Genomic DNA, 26,579 nt, shown 5'->3' on the forward strand with positions numbered 1-26,579 from the left:
TGTGGTCTCAATTTTCTATACATACAGAATTAATCAAGTATGCACTGCCAATACAACCTATTTTTACATTTGCATTGATTTGCACCTATCGTCCAACTATTGATGACTCCCAGGACTCACTTTACCCTGTGTTACAAGTGGTTCCGTCCTCCAGTAGGTATAATGCTGTCAGTTGTGCATGCTCAGATTACCTAATGACCCTGTATAGTAAAACATCTGACAGCTGGGTTGTAGCACGTTCCTACTGCGCTATGATGAAAATCCCACTGTTTCCAACTAGTTTTCCACCTAATAACCCTGCTAATTTATGGAAACCAGACACACCCATGACCCTGATAAAACACCCCTAGAGCCTCAGCGTCTTCATTTTTCTGACAGCTATGTTGTCCCACAGGTCAGCTATTCTATGTTCAGCTCTGCTATGCATGCATGTGAGAGCATGATCTGATGCTCTAAAAATCCTAATGAACTACCAATTGAATAAAATTGCACATGTTGTGGTCTATCAATCTCTATCAAGAAGAACACAGGAGAGCAGAGGGGAGGGTGCAGCACTGAAGAGAAACAGGGTGCTGGAGGAAAAAGTAGTTTTAAAAGTTAAGAATGGGACAGACCATTTAGCTATGTGATGCTGGATGCACAACCGGACTGTAACAGATGAAAAAAGACACAAGAGTACAAGAAAGAAACCTTATGTGGGGCTTGTACTGCATATTAACAATAGTCATGCAGATACTGTACTTTGTGAAAACTATTACCATTGTTTGAGTAACCCTCAAAATACAGAGCCTGCTAAACTAAATAGAGAGGGGAGGGTTAAGCAGGACAAGAGAACGCTCAGCAAAGTGAAAGACCAGGCTGACACAGGCAGATCCTGTTACAGTTTCTAGCAAATTTATTTCTCTTCAGTTCTGGATTCACAGCCACACAGCTCAGGGCTGCTGTATAATGTACTCCATGCTGCTACTTGTGTTTTTGTACTACAGAGAAAGAAGAGCAGGAGTCCAACTTTCTGTGTGTAGAGTTTATGGGAGACATCTATAGCAGCTAGTCTCTGGCCACTAGGTCTGAAGTAAGGAGATAGAAATAACAGGTATGCTTTAAAGAAGCATTCTTCTCATTAAAATTTTGATCCTCTTAACATATTGCAGTCATCTCATTATGTAGCACTGTGCACTTACAATTGCTCATTTTGCCTTTCTACCCAGATAATTCTTCTCTTTTCCATTAGGTCTATGACATCACGTCATTAAAAACGGACTAGCTGAATCCTTCTAAGCTCTATGTAGAAACGAGAGGTCAATTTTCCCTGTACGAGTGATCAGTCACTGCAAAAGTCCCTGGCAGGAGGGAAAAGGGAGCAGCTAGGTCAGGAGTTGAAGAGAGGAATGATAAATGCAGGGACAAGATAATTCCTGTTTCTACATACAGCAGAGAAAAGAGAAAAATTAGATGGGTAGAAAGGCAAAATTAGCAATTGTAAGTTCACAGTGCTATATAATATGATGACTGCAATATATTAAGAGGATAAAAACTTTGATGAGAGTGCTTCTTTAATGTGTATTATATCCATGAGTACACAAGAAGAGTATAAGTGCTAATGCCTGAATGTAAAGGGGACTGCCAAACTAGAGATACCTAGAGGCAGGAGCCTCTTTGTGAGGGATGGACATATGGTAGCTGTGCCAGTAGGCCACATGAGGGTGCAAGATGTGCTGCTGCACTGCTGTCAAGGGAGGTGACAAGAGAGGGGTTGAATTAAGAGTGAGAGTGTTATACTGTAAGAGGAGAGACATGGAGACTGCTTTAGCATAGGTGAAGCTGGTGAGGATAGGGTCAGTGGACTGTCAAAGTGTTACAAGTACAAATAAAAACAAATTCGCAAGTCAATTTTTTCCTTGTACGCAAAAAAATGGACCAATTTTCATCAGTGTAATAGATCTGATTTTTGGTCCATGGGTCCGTTTTTTTATCATCCGTTTTTCTTGCATGCAAAAAAAGAAGACAGCATTTCTCAAGTTTTCTTAGCAAACTGTCAGCTTATCATTGAAAAGTGGACAGCACATTCATAGAACACGGACAGCACATCCATCTTTTTCACTCAGTCATTCACGTGAATGGTTGAGTTTGGTCCGCAAATCAGACTTACTTAGAAATAACTGTTAAGAGTTTAGAAAAGCTTGGCAGAAAAGTTTAATGCATGGACTTTCACTACATAGGTAATGCTCTTTAAAATCCAGAAAAAAGATGAAATATAAAGAATCCATGTAATTTGCAGGTGAGGACAAGAAGGGTGATACCCCTTATACTATGCTCCCAAAGCTCACTTTTTCACTTTTCCTTGCAGAAATTATGAAGAAAGTCTGTATAGATTAGTACAAATCATGCTCTTTTTAGTTCACCAGGTCTCAAATCGTACACATTGAAAAAATAACTTTTAATCCAGTATGTTAAAATACTATGCCAATGTTAAAATAAAGCTAAGAAAAATATGTTAAAGTTCTTTGTCTATTATCACCCATAAATGGAATCAACTAATTCTGTTATGATCACTGCTAAAAGACAAACAATATTTTCTAGTTTGCTTTTCAAAATGAAATAATTGCCCAATTACATACACAATCTGCTGTGTTCCTTTACTGGAAATTGAGCACAAATCTATTTCCTCGAGACTTAGTAAGGAGAACATATAATGATTTTTGTTTCTTAATTCAGCACAGAATAACTGAACTAATCATCTCACTATTGGAAATTTGGGTGCTTTACTTGCTTAGTTTATTGGACTATACAAATTTTTTGAGGTTTATGTTACACACACGCCACTAGGTTCAGATAGTGGCAAGACAGGTTACATGAACTCTTTGGAATCCTAGGGGAACCGTTACTCAGGGTGACCAAAGACCATATGCTGCAGCTTCTCTCAGGCACACAGGGGTATTGACCCTCAGGCACAGACACGTATTGTTAGGCGTCAGGCGCTTGCAGGATCAGAAATGGGTTCTGACTCTGAGTCATCAGTGGATTCTGTGGTCTCCCATTCTGGTTAAGCCAGGGCTGATGCTGCACAGCATTACTGTCAGTCCCAACGCCTAGCCAACACACAAGATGTGCAAGTTGTATCTCAGGTGTTTGTGCCTAGCACTATGAAGTATAGGTTGCGGAGGGAGTCAGGGCTCCGGCAGCCTAAGTCCAAGATGCATCACACTGAGCATGCCCGTGACATGGCGGATCGTGATTGGTGGTTCGGGAACCAGCTGATCCGGTGACCGGGCACCGCCTGATTGGTCACAGGTGACGTCACCAATGGTGCGACAGTGAGGCAGGGCTTAATCTTTAAAAGGCCCACCCACAAACATGGCGGCGTGCTCAGATCATAGAGCATGATGCTGGTGTGTGGACGTCTGTGCTCCACGTGTAGTTTCTGCTAGGCAGGTTAGCTCCATAGAGGCAGGCTAGTGGAAGTAGGCAGGTAGCTTCGCCTTACAGACTGGCTCTGTCAGTGGGGGTCGCCTTACACCCTGAGCAGCCTGCAGGACCACGTGGAGAAACAATCCTCTGTCCGGTAGCACGCCGGCAGAGGGAACTTACCCGTCAGCGTGAGTCACACGCATCTTAGCGCCATTTCCTACAGCGTAGCGCCTGTATCAAAGACAGGGCTACTGCTTTTCCCCCGGTCGCACGTCTCCCTGCGGTTCTTGGAGATTGTGTGAACTGCTGAAACCCGCTCCATGTGCATTAACACAGAGAGGTTCTTCAGTTAAGTAGGTGCTATCCCGGTCACTCTTCTCCCGTGCAGTTAACGGAGACAGAGCGAACCGCTATACCCGTTCCTGTGTGCAGTAACACGGAAGGGTTTAACATTTAAGTTGATTACTTTACTTTCCACCTGGAAAGTGTTCGGCAGCAGTCCTCCAGGCTGCATCGCGGACCCCGGGGTCGGTTGCATTCCATTTTAATAAAGTTGTCTGCAACCGCCCTCCTAACACGTAAGTTGTTTCACTTGCTGACCAGACACACTTGACAAGAGTCCTCATAAATGGTAGAACAGTAGCATTTAATAAGAAGCCGCACAGCCAGTGCAAGTTAAGTCTTATGAGCAACAGGCTACAGTGACAAACAGTACAGTTTTCTTAGCAACACAGCAGTTCACAGTCTTCCCAGTAGTACAGGACAGCACAGTTCTAATGCAAAGGCACATTAATGAACACAGCATTCCTTACAGCACAGTGAGATGGAAGAGGGGGGAGGGTTTGCCTAGGGGGATGATCCCTGTGACACCATTTCTTCCAGTCCTTATCTTTCTGCCAGACAATACTCTGCACTGCTAATTCAGGAACTCTATCTGACCTGTGCTTAGCTTCACTCCTGACTTGAATCCTTTTCACTTGCAGGGGCGCTTCTGTGAGATACAGAACACATACACCACCTTTCTATTGGCTCCAGCCAGAGAGTAAGGAACTTCCCCACAATCCCCCTGGGGCTCTGCTAAAACACTCCCCTTCTCCTGTGACTGTGTTAACCCCTCTAGTTGCTGGATGCTTCTGGAGCACAACGCTTCCTGTCTCCTGTGCTTGTATTACTTCTAATAGTTGCTGAATGCTTTAAAAGCAACAGCACTACTTCTGCATGTCACACTCTTCCCTTCTTTTTGAATGTCGCCCTCGACATTCATCTTAATTGGTCAATCTGACCAATTCTGAGACAGTGGTGAAAGTTAGATAACTTTATATACAAATTGGCATTGTCAAATTGGCATAACGTTCATAAACATTTATAACAACCTAATCTTATGACCTTTTTCTTGTAGAATGCATGTAAGAAATAAACAATTAACACAATTAAAACAATCAGCATCTCTTCAGCTGGAGCTTTTCGTACGTCTTCAACCAGCTCTCTCTCTCTATGCCTTAACGGTTCTTTGTTTCTACAAAGTCTTTTAAGGAAAATCAAAGCATGAAAACAAGTCTTTCCACCAGGCAACATCTTTCGTACTGCCTGTCAGTGGTGAATACCACTCAAGTGGGCTTACCTGGTTCGCAGGCAGAGATACCTTTTTCCAGTCGACAGTCCTTGGCACTTGACTCAGTTCACCAAGTGTCTCATACGTCAGCATCACGGGCCTCCTCACTTCTCAAGTCGACATCCTCCTGGTGGGTTGTTCCTCAGAGACCACAGGTTCTTTGGTCACAGAAGTTTCTTCCGCCGCACTCATTTCCCATGCTTCCTCAGATGCTCTTGGAGCTGCCTCTTTAAGTTCCTGTACTTCTCCTGAGTTGCTTGTTTCCGCACAGTCTGTTAATTCCACTCATCCTGAGTATCGATCGGTCTCTTCAGGGGCCTGTGTTCGATCATCAGATCTGAATTGGACTTCATCGGTACTTCTTGGTGCGAACTCTGGAGCCTCAGGACTTAGTTCATTCTCCTGAGGATGATGCATCCCTCTCCTTGCCAGTCCAAAAAATACAACGGTGTGTTCTTCTCTATCGGAACTTTCAAGGTCACTATCCACCTCTGGAGCTTCAGTCTGTGGTGGTCCCTTAGTCGATCTCGGACGATGTCGGTCTATTGCTGGGAAGTCTTGTTGTGGTGGGAGATAATCACACGGTAGTAGTAAATTCCAATGGACTATTCTGGTTTTCTCGTCTCCTGTTTCCAATCGGATTTCATACACTGGGCTGTCATCAGATTTCCTCCTTACGACCACATACACCTTGTCTTCCCAGTACGAACAAAGTTTTCCTGGACCGCCTTTCTCACGTACGTTCTTGACTAGCACTCGGCTTCCCTGTGCCAATTCTGCTCCATAACATTTTCGATCATAGTACTCCTTACTCTTTCTCTGTCCTTGCATAACCACTTTGGACACTATGTTTTATGCATCTGCCATCCGTTTCATCCATTTCTGAATGTACTCCGGATACGTTCTGTAAGTCTTCGACACCGGAGTATCAAACATGATGTCGATTGGCAGTCTTGGCGATCATCCATACAATAGGAAAAAGGGTGAGTAACCTGTTGCATCGCTCTTTGTACAGTTATAGTGGGGAAAAAAGTATTTAGTCAGCCACCAATTATGCAAGTTCTCCCACTTAAAAAGATGAGAGAGGCCTGTCATTGACATCATAGGTAGACCTCAACTATGAGAGACAAAATGAAAAAACAAATCCTGAAAATCACATTGTCTGATTCGGAAAGAATTTTTTTTCAAATTTTGGTGGAAAATAAGTATTTGGTCAGTTACAAACAAGCAAGATTTCTGGCTCTCACAGACCTGTAACTTCTTCTTTAAGAGGCTCCTCTGTCCTCCACTCATTACCTGTAGTGCTGGCACCTGTTTGAACTTGTTATCAGTATAAAAGACACCTGTCCGCAACGTCAAACAGTCACACTCCAAACTCCACTATGGTGAAGACCAAAGAGCTGTCGAAGGACACCAAAAACAAAATTGTAGCCCTGCACCAGGCTTGGCAGACTGAATCTGCAATAGGCAAGCAGCTTGGTGTGAAGAAATCAACTGTGGGAGCAATAATTAGAAAATACAAGAACACTGATAATCTCCCTCGATCTGGGGCTCCACATAAGATCTCACCCCGTGGGGTCAAAATTATCTCAAGAACGGTGAGCAAAAATCCCAGAGGGGGGACCTAGTGAATGACCTGCAGAGAGCTGGGACAAACATTTCACAGGCTACCATCAGTAACACACTACGCCACCAGGGACATGTGATTTTCAGGATTTGTTTTCTCATTTTGTCTCTCATAGTTGAGGTCTACCTATGATGAGGCCTCTCTCATCTTTTTAAGTGGGAGAACTTGCAGAATGGGGGCAGACTAAATACTTTTTTTCCTCACTATATAGGCATGTACCACTTTTGACAGAGAACTCTTCCAGTGTTTCTTATCATCAGCTGGTAAAGTGCGCAACATCGACACTAATATCCGGTTAAAACGTTCCACTTGTCCATTACCCTCTGGGTGATAGGGCGTTGTGTGTGATCTCTGAATTCTACAGTACTTTTCTAGCTTGGCAAAGAGCTGGTTCTCAAATTCTCTTCCTTGGTCATGGTGTAACCTCGTAGGGAACCCAAACCTCAAAGCAAAATCATTGAAGATCTTCTCTGCCGCTGTTCGACACGATTTATTGGTGGTGGCATATGCTTGAGCAAATTGAGTGAAATGGTCCATCACCACTAAGATGTATTCGCAACCACCCTTGCACGTCTCGAGATGTAGAAAGTCTATTGAGACCATCTCAAACGGATACGTAGTTTGGATGTTGCCCATAGGTGCCCGGGTTGATGTGTTGGGACATTTATCTTTCAGACACCCACACTCTCACGTACCTCTCAATATCTCTCTGCATGTACAGCCAGAAGAAACGGTCACGGATCAAATTTGTTGTCCTTTCCACTCCCAGGTGTCTCATGTTTTCATGGAGTTCTTTGAAGACCAACCAATGGAATACTCTGGGTAGTACCAACTGCTGGTTTTGTCCTTCTTTACGATACAGGATACCGTCTTCACTGAGGTTGAGCTTCGTCCAGTCTTTAATTAAAACAGATACTGCTGGTGACTCATTGTCTCTCTCCCATTTACTTGGAAACCGATTTTGGTCCACATAAAGTAGTATTCTTCCAATTATCTGATCTTCCCGTTGTGCTCTACGGATTTTCCCTTTTGATAGTTGTTGAATAGACCGGGGGTAATCTTGTTCTCTTGCTTTTATGGTCAACGGACACAACAATGGTGTGTCTTCCTCCTGATAAGCTTGTACTGCTTGGGTAGTGCTCTCAATTACTTCCAGACTGACTTCCTCCGGGCATTCTTGCATGAACTCCTCAGGCTCTAGTGGCATTCTTGACAATCCGTCAGCATCCGCATTGCATTTTCCTGGTCTGTACTTGATGCTGAAATTGAAGTCAGCTAGTTCAGCGACCCATCTGTTACTGGTTCTGGTGGTGGAACCTCTCTGCTTCGGTGCAAGAAGGGACCAGAGGGGCGTGACTAAGTGCCTACTCTGCTTGACCAAGGTCGCACGGCGGCTCAATCGACTCTGTGAACCAGGGAGGGACCGGGCAGATGGACCTGGTGCCACTCTGTATAAAATAAAAACTACCGCACTCCTGGAGTGGTGGTGGTGCCCAGGTAGGGTTACAAGCCCGTATAGATATAGAAAAACAACCTGGCACTCAGAAGACTCATGGGTTCTTTAAGTAATTTTTAATAAAGTAATGTAGTAAACAACAAACAGACGTTTCGGTCACAATAGACCTTCATCGGTGTACTACAAAAGCAAAAAAATGATAGTGAGTATCACATAGAGACATGCAATTCATATAACATAGATTTGACATAATGACATCGAAAATCAATTGGTCATGGGTAATGTACATAAAGAAAATACAACATCGGGAAAAAAAATAGAAGATCAGGGGAGAGGGGATGGGAAGGAGGATCAGGTAAGGAGAGAAAGGAAAAATATAAAGTGACATACCGGTTTTTTAAAAAAGCGTGATGCATTTGGGCCGTAGTATGTATAAATTTGTAAACTAAGGGAACACATAAAAGAATATCATGGATGTGGTCCAGAACAATATAGGATGTGTGATGACAATGAGGTAGGAAATACCCCGGTAGGTGCTGTTGGTTGAGGAAAAAGGAGGAGCACATAGTGTGTGAGGGCAGGGGATAAAAAACGTACCCGTCGCTTGCGGTAGGTATTTAAAGGCAATGGCCTGGTCGGAGCCGCAAGCTATAGAGAAAATGGAGTAATTAATATAAGGGATATAGGGGCACTAAGTATAGTAGGAGCTAGAAGGAGAAAAACATACCCGTAGATGAAAGTAGATAACCAGAGGCAGTAGCCCGGTAGGTGTTGTATGCTGTGGGAATGAATAAAATAGCACATTAAATGGAGCCCCTATAAGTATTAAGAGTATGGGGACCAGTGTAGGAAGAGTACCTGAATTTGAAAGGACGCAGGACGCGGTATCCACCGTTTGTCCAGGAGCATGTGGCAGGATAAGGCACCAGGGGTCTTTTAAATAAGGGGTAGGCGGGTGAAAGGTTATAATTGGAGCCAATCATTGGTGGCAGTAGTGTGGAAACGCGCGTGACTAGGTTCTGGAATGGGGCCTGAAAATCGGAAGTAGCGTCAAATGACGCTATTCAGGTCCTGTAAGGAGAAAACCGGTCACATGACCGGAAATGACGAGTGTATGCGTTCCACACAGTGTTCTATGCGTTCCACTGAACGAAGGGAGCGCTGTATTACTTGTGGCAGCGCTGTAGAACAGAGGAGACCCAGGAATAGATGTGTGTATGCGTTCCACGCAGGTACCATGCGTTCCATTGAACGATGGGAACGCTGTATTACTTGTGGCAGCATAGTAGAACAAGGGAGAGCCAGGATGGGAGTCCAGGAGGGATGGGGATCAGGAGGAGGAATGCCATATTAGGATGGGATCTGGGGAAACAGATAATGATAGCATAAGTTATTAAGGCAGAAAGCACGATATACATCATTAAAACCACAATAGGGTGTAGTCATATCATCACGACCCCACATGAAATAAATAAAAGAGGTTCCAAAAAATGATATACCTGTGGTCTCAAGTGTGAATATTTCAGCGTGCGAGAGGTGTATAGGTATATGTATATATGTAATTCGTGTCGTGTGGCAAGAATCAGTCTGAGTGGAAAAACATAATTGGTTATAAGACTCACATGTGTGTGTATACACATACACACATATATATATATATATATATATATATATATATATATATATATATGTGTGTATATACATATAAACATATACATACCCATCCAGTGGTGGTCACAGTCGTTCAGGTAAAGGAGCTGAGATCGTATTCCTTATTTAAGCCCCTAGGGGATAACGACTGTAACTCATGGATCCAAAAGGCCTCTCTAAATTTAAGAAGGCGAATGCGGTCGCCTCCCCGTCTGGGAGGGGGTACGTGTTCAATCACTTGGAATTTAAGCTGTGCCACTGAATGCCCAGCCGACGCAAAATGTGATGGAACCGGAAGAAGAAGGTTTTTACAACGTATGGTCGATTTATGTTTAGAGATCCTATCTTTAACACACTGGGTGGTCTCCCCAACGTAAATGAGACCACAAGGACATTTAAGGACGTAAACAACATAGGAAGAGTTGCAGGTAAAGTAGTCCTTAATTTTGTACTGTTTCCCCGAGTGTGGGTGGTAAAAAGTGTCGCCTCGGATGATATTATTGCATTGGTAGCATTGAAGACATGGGAATGTCCCATTTTTGGGTGTGGACAGAAATCTTTGTCGAGGTTTAGTGATGGGGGTGCCTACGTCGGAATGGACGAGGCGGTCACGGATATTAGTAGGTGTCTTGTAGCATGGTAGAAATGGAACTTTGAACTCTTGAACTGTGGGATAGGCTGTTTGGAGTATGTTCCAATGTTGTCGTATTTTCTTGTGTATTATCGAGACCACAGGATGGTAGGTATGGACAAACGGCATACGGTTATTGGTGGAAAGACTTGATCTGTTGGTGGGTTCTAGGGCTCGAGATAATGTATCAGGTGGGTAACCTCTGTTGAGGAACTTCTCTTTCATCTCGGTGATCCTAATGTCCCGTGTAGTAGGATCACTAACAATTCGTTCAACGCGGTGGAATTGGGACTTGGGCACCGAGGTGAAGATGGATTTGGGGTGAAGGCTGGTATAATGTAAGAGGCCGTTTCTGTCAGTGGGTTTCACATAAAGGTCCGATAAGAGGTGTCCTAGATTATCTTTTAAAATGGTAGTGTCGAGGAAGTTTATGGATTCCCTGCTAGAGGAAATGGTGAACCGTAGGCCCTCCCAGGATGAGTTAAGGGTCTCAAAGAATGATGATAGGGTTTCTATGGGTCCCGCCCAGATGCAAAAAATGTCATCAATATAGCGCTTCCACATCCTGGAATAGGTTTGGAAGAGTGGGTTCATATATACCACCTCTTCTTCAAATGATGACATAAAGCAGTTAGCGTAAGGGGGGGCTACATTGGATCCCATGGCGGTGCCCTGTTTCTGTAAGTAGAAGGTATCCTGGAAGAGGAAGAAGTTTTTTGACAAGACCAGACGTAAAAGGTCTAGACAGAGGTGACTAATTTCAGGTGGTGTTCGGGACAACTCTAATAGATTTTTGACGCAAATGATACCATTTTCATGTGGGATCGAGGTATACAAGTTGTTTACATCTAGGGTGACCAGTAGGGAGTCTGGGTGGACCTGTTTGATTTCTCTGATAATGGTAAGAAAAGCTCCTGTATCTAGAATAAAGGATGTAGTTTGTTTCACTAGAGGAGTCAGGATTTTCTCCAGAAAAATGGCCAAAGGTGAAAGAATAGAATCAGTAGCGGCGACGATAGGACGTCCCGGGGGATTATCTATGCTCTTGTGTATTTTGGGTAGTATGTAAAATACTGGAGTGATTGGGAATTTGTTCGTTAAAAATTCACAAGTTTTGATATCTATCGTCCCGTTTAGGGAATGGTGTTTCAGTGTTTCGGAAATGGCCCCCCTAATCGTGGAAGTAGGGTCATGTGAGAGTTTCTGATAAACTGAGCTGTCATTCAGTTGTCTCTGGATCTCACCCAGGTAGAAGGATGTGTCCATCACCACTATCGCTCCCCCTTTGTCTGCCGGTTTTATGGTAATTGAGGGGTCGGATTGAAGTGTTTTGAGTGCCTGTCTATCCAAAGAAGATAGATTCTGGTGGTAGTGTATCCGGCCCAGGTCAATGTCCGACCGTAGTTTTAGAAAGGATTGTTTAATGAAATCGATAAAGGTCTCTGCTGCGTGATAATGTTGAGGCGGTCGATATGTGCTTTTATTTTTCAAACCTAAACTGGTTGCTGTGATGCTAACGGGATTGTTAGTGGGTATGGTGGTATCGGTAGCAGTTGTCTGGGAAAAGTGTGCCTTCAGTCTGATGGACCTAAAGAACCTCTGTAACTCCATTTCTAAACCAAATGTATTACATTTATATGATGGGCAAAAGGACAAGCCTTTTTGTAATACCGTTAGTTCCGCTATACTAAGCGATCGAGAAGAAATGTTCACAACCAATGGGGAACGTGTGACTCTGGTGAAGTTCCTGTCCCCTCCTGTTGGTGCCGCCTCTCCTCGTCCTCCTCCTCTTTTGTTGTATTTCTTCCGGTAACCTAAAAAACGATGAGTAGAGGTAGAAGGTTGATCTCGTCTGTCCATCTCCGAGCCGGAGGAGGATAGATCGGTTGAGGAGCGGCCAGGATACCCCGGTCCATGTTTTATGGTAGAAAAGTCACGCCATTTGTAAACTCGATTCTTCTGGTAGTCCCCCGTGTCACGGATAAATTTCAGCCTTTTCCTGTTTTCTGTGTCTCGACGATGTTGTTCAAGGTTCTGGTTCACCTTGATCTTTAAGGAGCTTAACTCTTCCGCGGAAGTCGTAGATGTCAGTTGGGATTTAATGTTAGAGATTTGTTCCTTCGATATGGCTATTTCCTTCTGTAAAGATTCAATTGTTAGGGTCATTAAATCAAACGAGCATTTGTTCAAAATACGTTCAAACTTTAGACAGTAGTCTTCTTGGTCACTAAAAAGAGTAGGGCGTAGTGGGACCCTAAGTCCCCTTGGAATACGTTGGACTCGACGTATTCAGAAAGTGTCGCACAGTGTAATTCAAGATTTGTGCAATGGCGTACTTCCTTCTCCCAATCCCTGCTTCTCATTTCCCTGGGTAGTATTTTCAGGAAGTCACATGAAAAATTGGAGTTGGAGATGATGTTGGAGGTTTCCTCGGCGTTGTAGAAGAAGGTGTTAGTTGTCATGACACCACAGGGTGCTGGTATATAGAAACCAGATATATAAAATAAAAACTACCGCACTCCTGGAGTGGTGGTGGTGCCCAGGTAGGGTTACAAGCCCGTATAGATATAGAAAAACAACCTGGCACTCAGAAGACTCATGGGTTCTTTAAGTAATTTTTAATAAAGTAATGTAGTAAACAACAAACAGACGTTTCGGTCACAATAGACCTTCATCGGTGTACTACAAAAGCAAAAAAATGATAGTGAGTATCACATAGAGACATGCAATTCGTATAACATAGATTTGACATAATGAGATCGAAAATCAATTGGTCATGGGTAATGTACATAAAGAAAATACAACATCGGGAAAAAAAGTAGAAGATCAGGGGAGAGGGGATGGGAAGGAGGATCAGGTAAGGAGAGAAAGGAAAAATATAAAGTGACATACCGGTTTTTTAAAAAAGCGTGATGCATTTGGGCCGTAGTATGTATAAATTTGTAAACTAAGGGAACACATAAAAGAATATCATGGATGTGGTCCAGAACAATATAGGATGTGTGATGACAATGAGGTAGGAAATATACCGGTAGGTGCTGTGGGTTGAGGAAAAAGGAGGAGCACATAGTGTGTGAGGGCAGGGGATAAAAAACGTACCCGTCGCTTGCGGTAGGTATTTAAAGGCAATGGCCTGGTCGGAGCCGCAAGCTATAGAGAAAATGGAGTAATTAATATAAGGGATATAGGGGCACTAAGTATAGTAGGAGCTAGAAGGAGAAAAACATACCCGTAGATGAAAGTAGATAACCAGAGGCAGTAGCCCGGTAGGTGTTGTATGCTGTGGGAATGAATAAAATAGCACATTAAATGGAGCCCCTATAAGTATTAAGAGTATGGGGACCAGTGTAGGAAGAGTACCTGAATTTGAAAGGACGCAGGACGCGGTATCCACCGTTTGTCCAGGAGCATGTGGCAGGATAAGGCACCAGGGGTCTTTTAAATAAGGGGTAGGCGGGTGAAAGGTTATAATTGGAGCCAATCATTGGTGGTAGTAGTGTGGAAACGCGCGTGACTAGGTTCTGGAATGGGGCCTGAAAATCGGAAGTAGCGTCAAATGACGCCATTCAGGTCCTGTAAGGAGAAAACCGGTCACATGACCGGAAATGACGAGTGTATGCGTTCCACACAGTGTTCTATGCATTCCACTGAACGAAGGGAGCGCTGTATTACTTGTGGCAGCGCTGTAGAACAGAGGAGACCCAGGAATAGATGTGTGTATGCGTTCCACGCAGGTACCATGCGTTCCATTGAACGATAGGAACGCTGTATTACTTGTGGCAGCATAGTAGAACAAGGGAGAGCCAGGATGGGAGTCCAGGAGGGATGGGGATCAGGAGGAGGAATGACATATTAGGATGGGATCTGGGGAAACAGATAATGATAGCATAAGTTATTAAGGCAGAAAGCACGATATACATCATTAAAACCACAATAGGGTGTAGTCATATCATCACGACCCCACATGAAATAAATAAAAGAGGTTCCAAAAAATGATATACCTGTGGTCTCAAGTGTGAATATTTCAGCGTGCGAGAGGTGTATAGGTATATGTATATATGTAATTCGTGTCGTGTGGCAAGAATCAGTCTGAGTGGAAAAACATAATTGGTTATAAGACTCACATGTGTGTGTATACACATACACACATATATATATATATATATGTGTATACATATAAACATATACATACCCATCCAGTGGTGGTCACAGTCGTTCAGGTAAAGGAGCTGAGATCGTATTCCTTATTTAAGCCCCTAGGGGATAACGACTGTAACTCATGGATCCAAAAGGCCTCTCTAAATTTAAGAAGGCGAATGCGGTCGCCTCCCCGTCTGGGAGGGGGTACGTGTTCAATCACTTGGAATTTAAGCTGTGCCACTGAATGCCCAGCCGACGCAAAATGTGATGGAACCGGAAGAAGAAGGTTTTTACAACGTATGGTCGATTTATGTTTAGAGATCCTATCTTTAACACACTGGGTGGTCTCCCCAACGTAAATGAGACCACAAGGACATTTAAGGACGTAAACAACATAGGAAGAGTTGCAGGTAAAGTAGTCCTTAATTTTGTACTGTTTCCCCGAGTGTGGGTGGTAAAAAGTGTCGCCTCGGATGATATTATTGCATTGATAGCATTGAAGACATGGGAATGTCCCGTTTTTGGGTGTGGACAGAAATCTTTGTCGAGGTTTAGTGATGGGGGTGCCTACGTCGGAATGGACGAGGCGGTCACGGATATTAGTAGGTCTCTTGTAGCATGGTAGAAATGGAACTTTGAACTCTTGAACTGTGGGATAGGCTGTTTGGAGTATGTTCCAATGTTGTCGTATTTTCTTGTGTATTATCGAGACCACAGGATGGTAGGTATGGACAAATGGCATACGGTTATTGGTGGAAAGACTTGATCTTTTGGTGGGTTCTAGGGCTCGAGATAATGTATCAGGTGGGTAACCTCTGTTGAGGAACTTCTCTTTCATCTTGGTGATCCTAATGTCCCGTGTAGTAGGATCACTAACAATTCGTTCAACGCGGTGGAATTGGGACTTGGGCACCGAGGTGAAGATGGATTTGGGGTGAAGGCTGGTATAATGTAAGAGGCCGTTTCTGTCAGTGGGTCGCCGCTACTGATTCTATTCTTTCACCTTTGGCCATTTTTCTGGGGAAAATCCTGACTCCTCTAGTGAAACAAACTACATCCTTTATTCTAGATACAGGAGCTTTTCTTACCATTATCAGAGAAATCAAACAGGTCCACCCAGACTCCCTACTGGTCACCCTAGATGTAAACAACTTGTATACCTCGATCCCACATGAAAAGGGTATCATTTGCGTCAAAAATCTATTAGAGTTGTCCCGAACACCACCTGAAATTAGTCACCTCTGTCTAGACCTTTTACGTCTGGTCTTGTCAAAAAACTTCTTCCTCTTCCAGGATACCTTCTACTTACAGAAACAGGGCACCGCCATGGGATCCAATGTAGCCCCCCCTTACGCTAACTGCTTTATGTCATCATTTGAAGAAGAGGCGGTAAATACGAACCCACTCTTCCAAACCTATTCCAGGATGTGGAAGCGCTATATTGATGACATTTTTTGCATCTGGGCGGGACCCATAGAAAACCTATCATCATTCTTTGAGACCCTTAACTCATCCTGGGAGGGCCTACGGTTCACCATTTCCTCTAGCAGGGAATCCATAAACTTCCTCAACACTACCATTTTAAAAGATAATCTAGGACACCTCTTATCGGACCTTTATGTGAAACCCACTGACAGAAACGGCCTCTTACATTATACCAGCCTTCACCCCAAATCCATCTTCACCTCGGTGCCCAAGTCCCAATTCCATCGCGTTGAACGAATTGTTAGTGATCCTACTACACGGGACATTAGGATCACCGAGATGAAAGAGAAGTTCCTCAACAGAGGTTACCCACCTGATACATTATCTCGAGCCCTAGAACCCACCAACAGATCAAGTCTTTCCACCAATAACCGTATGCCGTTTGTCCATACCTACCATCCTGTGGTCTCGATAATACACAAGAAAATACGACAACATTGGAACATACTCCAAACAGCCTATCCCACAGTTCAAGGGTTCAAAGTTCCATTTCTACCATGCTACAAGAGACCTACTAATATCCGTGACCGCCTCGTCCATTTCGACGTAGGCACCCCCATCACTAAACCTCGACAAAGATTTCTGTCCACACCCAAAAACGGGACATTCCCATGTCTTCAATGCTACCAATGCAATAATATCATCCGAGGCGACACTTTTTACCACCCACACTCGGGGAAAAAGTACAAAATTAAGGACTACTTTACCTGCAACTCTTCCTATGTTGTTTACGTCCTTAAATGTCCTTGTGGTCTCATTTACGTTGGGGAGACCACCCAGTGTGTTAAAGATAGGATCTCTAAACATAAATCGACCATACGTTGTAAAAACCTTCTTCTTCCGGTTCCATCACATTTTGCGTCGGCTGGGCATTCAGTGGCACAGCTTAAATTCCAAGTGATTGAACACGTACCCCCTCCCAGACGGGGAGGCGACCGCATTCGCCTTCTTAAATTTAGAGAGGCCTTTTGGATCCATGAGTTACAGTCGTTATCCCCTAGGGGCTTAAATAAGGAATACGATCTCAGCTCCTTTACCTGAACGACTGTGACCACCACTGGATGGGTATGTATATGTTTATATGTATACACACATATATATATATATATATATATATATGTGTGTATGTGTATACACACACATGTGAGTCTTATAACCAATTATGTTTTTCCACTCAGACTGATTCTTGCCACACGACACGAATTACATACATATACCTATACACCTCTCGCACGCTGAAATATTCACACTTGAGACCACAGGTATATCATTTTTTGGAACCTCTTTTATTTATTTCATGTGGGGTCGTGATGATATGACTACACCCTATTGTGGTTTTAATGATGTATATCGTGCTTTCTGCCTTAATAACTTATGCTATCATTATCTGTTTCCCCAGATCCCATCCTAATATGGCATCCCTCCTCCTGATCCCCATCCCTCCTGGACTCCCATCCTGGCTCTCCCTTGTTCTACTATGCTGCCACAAGTAATACAGCGTTCCCATCGTTCAATGGAACGCATGGTACCTGCGTGGAACGCATACACACATCTATTCCTGGGTCTCCTCTGTTCTACAGCGCTGCCACAAGTAATACAGCGCTCCCTTCGTTCAGTGGAACGCATAGAACACTGTGTGGAACGCATACACTCGTCATTTCCGGTCATGTGACCGGTTTTCTCCTTACAGGACCTGAATAGCGTCATTTGACGCTACTTCCGATTTTCAGGCCCCATTCCAGAACCTAGTCACGCGCGTTTCCACACTACTACCACCAATGATTGGCTCCAATTATAACCTTTCACCCGCCTACCCCTTATTTAAAAGCCCCCTGGTGCCTTATCCTGCCACATGCTCCTGGACAAACGGTGGATACCGCGTCCTGCGTCCTTTCAAATTCAGGTACTCTTCCTACACTGGTCCCCATACTCTTAATACTTATAGGGGCTCCATTTAATGTGCTATTTTATTCATTCCCACAGCATACAACACCTACCGGGCTACTGCCTCTGGTTATCTACTTTCATCTACGGGTATGTTTTTCTCCTTCTAGCTCCTACTATACTTAGTGCCCCTATATCCCTTATATTAATTACTCCATTTTCTCTATAGCTTACGGCTCCGACCAGGCCATTGCCTTTAAATACCTACCGCAAGCGACGGGTACGTTTTTTATCCCCTGCCCTCACACACTATGTGCTCCTCCTTTTTCCTCAACCCACAGCACCTACCGGAGTATTTCCTACCTCATTGTCATCACACATCCTATATTGTTCTGGACCACATCCATGATATTCTTTTATGTGTTCCCTTAGTTTACAAATTTATACATACTACGGCCCAAATGCATCACGCTTTTTTAAAAAACCGGTATGTCACTTTATATTTTTCCTTTCTCTCCTTACCTGATCCTCCTTCCCATCCCCTCTCCCCTGATCTTCTATTTTTTTTCCCGATGTTGTATTTTCTTTATGTACATTACCCATGACCAATTGATTTTCGATCTCATTATGTCAAATCTATGTTATATGAATTGCATGTCTCTATGTGATACTCACTATAATTTTTTTGCTTTTGTAGTACACCGATGAAGGTCTATTGTGACCGAAACGTCTGTTTGTTGTTTACTACATTACTTTATTAAAAATTACTTAAAGAACCCATGAGTCTTCTGAGTGCCAGGTTGTTTTTCTATACTGGTGCCACTCTGTGACAGACCTTGTGTTAGAGCAGGTGACTCCCACGGGTCAGATGGCAGGAACTGACCGGTACAGTGGATGAGCACGGCAGGAAGGCAGATGGATGGTCCGGGTAGATAAGCAGACTGGTTCGGCAGATAGCCAGACGGGTGCTCCGCGTAGGCAGGCTGTCGGGCACGGCAGGTTACAGGCAGGTGCTCCAGGTAAGCAGGCTGGCGGGCACGGCAGGTAACTGGCAGGTGCTTCCAGGTAAGCAGGCTGGCGGTCAGGACTGTAGACAGACTGGCGGACTGGACTGAAGACAGACTGGCGGGCAGGACTGTAGACAGGTAGCGAGACCTGAGGGCTGAAGCAAGTATTAACAAACTGAACAACAACCTTGCACAGGCACCTCCATATTGGAGGAGGTGCCTAATATAGGGGAAGTCTTCGGGCTATTGGCCGGGGACTCTACAGGGCAGCGGGGGAGCGGGTGGACGCCGGACCTGGATCGCGGCGTTGGCTGGAGGCAGAGACGCCGATGCTAAACCATCTCTGACCCGTTGCATTCAGTTTGGCTGTAGTAAGGACATAGGTCAAAGGGTTGTTGTCCGTGTACAGTCATGGCCAAAAGTATTGAGAATGACACCAAAATTATATTTTCACATGATCTGCTGGCCTCTGGTTTTTATTAGTGTTTGTCTGATGTTTATATCAGATACAGAAATATAATTGCAATCATATTATGAGTACCAATAGGTTATATTGACAGTTAGAATGAGTTAATGCAGCAAGTCAATATTTGCAGTGTTGCCCCTTCTTCTTCAAGACCTCTGTAATTCTCCCTGGCATGCTCTCAATCAACTTTTGGACCAAAACCTGACTGATAGCAGTCCATTCTTGCATAATCAATGCTTGCATTTTGCCAGAATTTGTTGGTTTTTGTTTGTCCACCCGTCTCTTGATGATTGACCACAAGTTCTCAATGGTATTAAGATCTGGGGAGTTTCCAGGCCATGGACCCAAAATCTCTATGTTTTGTTCCATGAGCCATTTAGTTATCACCTTTGCTTTATGGCAAGGTGCTCCATCATGCTGGAAAAGGCATTGTTAGGCGCCAAACTGCTCTTGGACGGTTGGGAGAAGTTGCTCTTGGAGGACATTCTGGTACCATTCTTTATTCATAGCTGTGTTTTTAGGCAAGACTGTGAGTGAGCCGATTCCCTTGGCTGAGAAGCAACCCCACACATGAATCGTTTCAGGATGCTTTACAGTTGGCATGAGACAAGACTGGTGGTAGCGCTCACCTCTTCTTCTCCGAATAAGCTGTTTTCCAGATGTCCCAAACAATCGAAAAGGGGATTCATCAGAGAAAATGACTTTGCCCCAGTCCTCAGCAGTCCACTCCCTGTACCTTTTGCAGAATATCAGTCGGTCCCTGATGTTTTTTCTGGAGAGAAGTGGCTTCTTTGCTGCCCTCCTTGAATCCAGCCCTTGCTCAAAGAGTCTCCGCCTCACAGTGCGTGCAGAAGCACTCACACCAGCCTGCTGCCATTCCTGAGCAAGCTCGGCACTGCTGGTAGTCCGATCCCGCAGCTGAAACAGTTTTAAGATACGGTCCTGGCGCTTGCTGGTCTTTCTTGGGCGCCCTGGAGCCTTTTTGACAACAATGGAAGCTCTCTCCTTGAAGTTCTTGATGATGCGATAGATTGTTGACTGAGGTGCAATCTTTGTAGCTGCGATACTCTTCCCTGTTAGGCCATTTTTGTGCAGTGCAATGATGGCTGCACGTGTTTCTTTAGAGATAACCATGGTTAACTGAAGAGAAACAATGATACCAAGAACCAGCCTCCTTTTAAAGTGTCCAGTGATGTCATTCTTACTTAATCATGACTGATTGATCGCCAGCCCTGTCCTCATCAACACCCACACCTGTGTTAATGGATCAATCACTAAAACGATGTTAGCTGCTCCTGTTAAGGCAGGATTGCAATGATTTTGAAATGTGTTTTGGGGGTTAAAGTTCATTTTCTGGGCAAATATCAACTTTGCAAGTACAGTAATTGCTGTTAAGCTGATCACTCTTTGACATTCAGGAGTATATGCAAATTGCCATTACAAAAAATGAAGCAGTAAACTTTGGAAAAATTACTATTTGTCTCATTCTCAGTACTTTTGGCCATGACTGTATACTTCAAACTCTTTGCTGTAATAGAGATAATCTCTAAATCATTCACAGATAGCCCATTTCAATGCCAGGAACTCCAATTTTTCAGAATGTAGATGGTAATTCTTATTGGCGTCTGTCAACGTTCTAGAACCGTAACCGATGACTCTCATTTTCCATCTTGATGCTGATACAGGGCAGCTCCCAGTCCAACTTGAGAAGCGTCACAATGAAGAAGAAATGGTAAGTTGAAATCAGGATATCCCAAGATGGGTGGTTTTGGTTTACCAGGTAATCTAATAGTTCTTCCAATACCTCCTGGTGATCTGCTGTCCAGAGAATGGACTGTTGGGACGAAACTGTGTTTCTTTTCAGCCTGGTCCTGCCTGGGTTCTTCTTTTTCTCCATGGGTGTTGTTGACTCTGTGGTCCCCCCCAAGAGGAGGTATAGTGGGGCGGCAATCCTGGAGAAGTTCCGAACGCAAGTACGATAGTAGGAGAGGAATCCCAAGATCTGCCTCAACTCCCCGACAGAGGGCCGCTTGTCTTTTAAGGCCAGTACCGGAGCGATTTCTGCTGGGTCCATGGTATATCTTTAGGATATACCACAATTTTCCTTAGGAATCAGACTTGCCTTTTGAACATTTCACACTTCTTTGGGGTCAACTTAACTCCGTGTTGTTGATACCTCTGGAGTACGGTCCTCACGTGTTCAACATGCTCCCGGTTGGTTTTGCTCTGTACCACATTGTCATCCCAGTACGGCTGGCAGATATTGGCCCTCAATCCATCTAAAAATGTCACCATGCTCCTCTGGAATTCTGCTGAAGCTGAACTGAGCCAAAACGGTATGCGGATCCACTCATATAATCCCCACGGTGTGATGAATGCTGTCAAGGGTCTACTGGACTCTTCAACAAACCCTTGATGGTATGATTTACCCTGATCGAGGACAGAGAACCAGGTACTTCCTGATAGGCTAGCCAGCATATCTTGGATCTTTGGTATAGGGTGCCGATCAGGTACTGACTTTTGGTTTAGTTCACGGTAATCACAGCAGAGTCTCAACGTACCGTCCTTCTTCCTAACACAAACAATAGGAGAGGAATAAGACGACTTCGACTTTTGGACCCAACCTCTGTTGATTAGGTCTTGCAAATACTTTCACTTCACGGTGTAAAGGTTTCGGCACAGACATGTAACTTCTGGTTACTGGGGTCGTGTCTTTCAAATTGATTTTCAACTGCAACGATGGGATACAGCCTATATCAGAGTCATCTTTGGAGAATGCATGACACTCTTCTCTCAGCATCTGTTTTGTTACCACTCGATCTTCAGCACACAAGTGTTCCAGAAGTACTGGCGCATCCCAGGACTCTGAGGTGGGTCGTGCAATTTCTTCCCATGGGCAACTCCTGTTCCTTGGTGGGGAGACTGAATTCACTGTAGACCCCTGGGCGGGTCTCACACTGGCTGGATATACTGTTTTAACAGTTTCGATGTGACAGTCTTTGGATCCAGTCTAATTTCGTGTTTCGTAGTATTCATGAACGGTACTGTCACTCGAGCAAACTGACCAGTAGGACTCGTAAGCACAGTCTCACCTTGAACTAGGCCTTTCGGAAGTTCTGATGAGTCTTTTGGCATGAACAGTCTTTTCTGGACTTTTCTTCCCAGTTCTACCCGGACTCCACACCTCACCCCCACTATTTGGTTTGCAGGGATGATGGTTGGGCGCAAGCCTACCTTGACTTCTTGTAGGTCCATTGTATTCTGTGCTTTCTTTACTCTATGAATCACATTTTCCGCCACAGAGTTGGGTATGGCAAGCGATGTGGCAATTGCGTCCACCACCAGTGTCCCTGACTTATGTTTCGTGATGACCTCACTGATTACATTATAACCCAGGATAGGATCCTCTGCCACGTTCTGATCACTGGTCATGAGAAAAGGTACCAAGAGCTCAATGGTGTTGCTGTTCTTCGTGGCCCTCAGTTGGAAAGTTACTTCCACCCAGCCTATGAAAGGGATTTTGGTCTGGTTGACAGCTTTGCCGTGGAGTTCCACTGGTCCTAAGAGTTCTTTTAGCGACCGAAGACAGGTATGTGACAGGTAGCACCTTCTCCATTCTTCATTTAAAAGGCTCGCTTGGGCTCCTGTGTCCCACAGTGCTTTTACCAGGAGTCCATCTAGCTGGCACTGTATAAACGTAAAGCAACTTTCACCGATTAGGCTGATGAGGCTATCTTTACTGACCGAGGAATCCTCCTCCCAGAACTACATTGTTTGACCTCCACACTGGGCATTAAGTAACTGATGCCCCTGTCTTTCTTGCAGCTGTTGTAGACTGAAACACATTTGGGGATAGTACTGACGCAGCGGTTTTACCTCATGCGCCATTCTGGGGTTTGGTGAGATTTGGATTTGCTTCTGGGGTCTCCCCCGTGGCGCGGTTACCAGTCACCCCGCACTGGCAACCTCCTGTCTTTTAACCTAAATGACCGTAACCATTGGCATTCCTTGGCATAATGTCCTTCCTCACCACATCTTAGACAGTGGACACACACCGTACTCTGATTTGATGAACGTCACGCTTCACAAGCTGGATATCTTCTGTTTTGGAACCCACTCCTGGGTCTGAGGAATACAGGTTCTGGCTTGGTATGAATCAACTTTTTCATCTCAATCAACTCCGCTCACAGTTCTCCTATTAGTTCCTCCCAGTCAGCCCTGGCGGTTCTCTCTTTTGTTGGTGATTTAAGGTTCCCTCTCGGAGGTGGCACTGGAGGGTCTCCATGATGATCTTCGGACTGGCACCTGGGCGTCTCCAACTTCAGCTGACTCATTTTGGTGATTTTAGGAGCAGAGCCTTTCTTTAACTTCTGTTCGCTCTCTGACTCCAAACTAGCTGCCTCATTCATTTTTCAATTAGGACTTCGTCCAGAATGCCAGGATCTTCTAGGTACTGTTTCAGCTGCATCTTGATGTCTTTGCTGATTAACCCCGTTCCCAATGATCTCAAGAACTTCTCCTGGACAAGTCCAGCATCAAACTTCTCTTCTTCTTCTACATCTCTCCAATCTGTCCCAGGATCTTGAATTCTTTCCTTATGGTAATTTGTGGTGTTAGAGAGGACTGTCTCCCTGATTTATCTAACCCAAGCAGGTTAAAGGTCCTGTCTGAGTCTATCACCCGTTCAGAGGTTTTGGTCAATTCCTGCAGGGCTGTTGTTAGGGCTTTGAATTGTTCTTTCAATTCCTGTAGTTCTATCTGAGGATGGAGATTCCCGCTTTTGGTAATTGGTGCTGCCCCTCCATCATCCAACTTCAACCTGGTTAGAAACTGTGTTAGCTCCTGGAGGAATGTCCCCATGATGTCTTCAGCTTTTTTCTCCCCGAGCTCATCCATTTTTGCATGAATGGCAGCTAACAGTTGCCTGCGGTTGTGTGCTTTAGAAATCTGTTCTTCTGACATCTTTATATGTTCTGCTACTGTTCTCAATTCCTCACACGTTAACTGAACAAGCAGCTCACTAATTCTGTCCATTTGTATTTCCACATCCATTGCTTCTAGTGAGTTTTCTTTAGGGCTGGTCCACTTTAACTGGTGTAGCAGAGTTGAGTTGAGATGCCGTACTGCTGTGTGTTTCCAGACACTTTTCCTCTTCTCCCTCTACACCCTAATTTCCGCTCAGGATTCCCCGCACACCGCTAGGTTCAGATAGGGGCGAAACAGGTTACATTAATTCTTTGGAATCCTGGGGGAACCGTTACTTCGGGTGACCATAGACCATATGCTGCAGCCATTTGGTGAGCTGCATATCCCGCTACATGTTCACAGACTTGCCAGTGGAAAAGCCAAACTTCACATGCCAGAAATGCAAGCTTGTGTCCCTGTTGGAGGAAAAGTTGCGAAATCTAGAATAGAGGTTAACTACCTTGAAAATCATTAAGGAAGGTGAAGAGTTCTTAGACAGAGCAGAATTATCTCTTCATGATACAGAAAGAGAAGAAATTCAAAATGCACCTGACGAAACAGAGGAATGGAAGCATATGACCCAGAGAAGCAGGAGGATCAAGAGGCAGTCAGTACCCATACTGCTCAGGAACCAGTACCAGGCTCTCACGCAGGAAAACCACAAAGAAATACAGCAAGATAAGACTTTGCCCACAATGAATAACCTTGTAAGCCCTCAGAATCCTCCTGGATGGAGAAAGAAAAATGTTGTGAAGAAAAAACGGAGAGTGGTGGTCATGGGGGATTCCCTGTTGAGAGGAACAGAGGCCGCTATCTGCAGACCAGACATAACCTCAAGAGAAATGCGCTGTCTTCCAGGTGCAAAAATTAAACATGTGTCTGACAGGATATCAAGACTCTTCAGTCCTACAGATCACTACCCATTCCTGCTAATACATGTGGGGACAAATGACACTGCAAGAAAGGACCTGGAAACCATCTGCAGTGACTTTGAAGACTTAGGCAAGAAAGTGAAAGAATTGGGAGCGCAGGTGGTCTTCTCATCCATCCTCCCAGTGGATGGCCATGGGACAATGAGGTGGAATAAGATTCTACAGGTGAACAAGTGGCTACGTCGATGGTGCCGTCAACAAGGATTTGGATTTCTGGATCACGGAATGAATTACCTATATGATGGACTACTTGCTAGAGATGGGGTGCACCTTACGAAGACTGGAAAACTTGTATTTGGAAGTCGCCTTGCTACATTCATCAGGAGAGCTTTAAACTAGAACAATGTGGGAAGGGAAGCAAAAGGCCAGAAAAAGCTATACAGCTGACAAATACTATTGAGATCTCTGCTATTGGAAGTGGAAAGAAAGAACAAAGACAAAAAAAATCGAAATAATAAAAATATGGGAGGAAGAGAAACCAATCACAAACTAAAATGTTTTTATACAAATGCACAAAGCATGGGCAACAAACAAGGAGAATTGGAACTACTAACGCAGGAAAAGAAATATGATGTCATTGGAATCACTGAAACTTGGTGGGACGATACACATGATTGGAATAAAAGGCTAAAAGGATACAACTTTTTTGGAGGAAACAGACTTGATAAACGAGGAGGAGGTGTCGCTTTGTATGTTAGAAAAGCGTATATCTGCACAGAGATTGAAGCTTCAGAGACGGGGAGTTCTGTGGAAACTGTTCGGGTAAGAATACAAGGAGAGAACGGAAAGGACACCATTGTAGGCATTTACTACAGGCCACCTGGGCAAACTGAAGATATGGATGAACTCTTTATGTATCAAATGACCAAGTTCTCCAAAAAATATGACGCAGTGGTCATGGGAGATTTCAACTATCCAGACATTTGTTGGGAATCTCTCAAGTAAAACTAACAGGTCAAGCAAATTCTTATCCTCTCTTGCTGACAACTTTATCTTCCAAAAGGTAGGGGAGAAAACAAGGGGATCTGCTACTTTGGATCTAATCCTTATAAACAGGAAGGAAATTGTTGAGGAGGTAAAAGTGGCTGGGACCCTAGGAGGCAGCGATCATGCTATTATAGAATTTTGGATAACTAAAGGAGAAAGACATGAAGGCTCAAACTTCAAGGTTAGATTTCAGAAAGGCAGATTTTAAGCGACTCACAAAGAGAATAGGAGGGATCCAATGGCTGGATGTCCTTAAGGACAAAAATGTCCAGGAAGGATGGGAAATTTTTAAAAATGAGATTCTCAAAGCACAATCGTTAACAATCCCG

Source organism: Phyllobates terribilis, unplaced genomic scaffold (genome assembly GCF_046119375.1).
Source record: "Phyllobates terribilis strain yellow unplaced genomic scaffold, ASM4611937v1 Scaffold_9__5_contigs__length_417890890, whole genome shotgun sequence".
NCBI classification, from domain to species: domain Eukaryota; kingdom Metazoa; phylum Chordata; class Amphibia; order Anura; family Dendrobatidae; genus Phyllobates; species Phyllobates terribilis.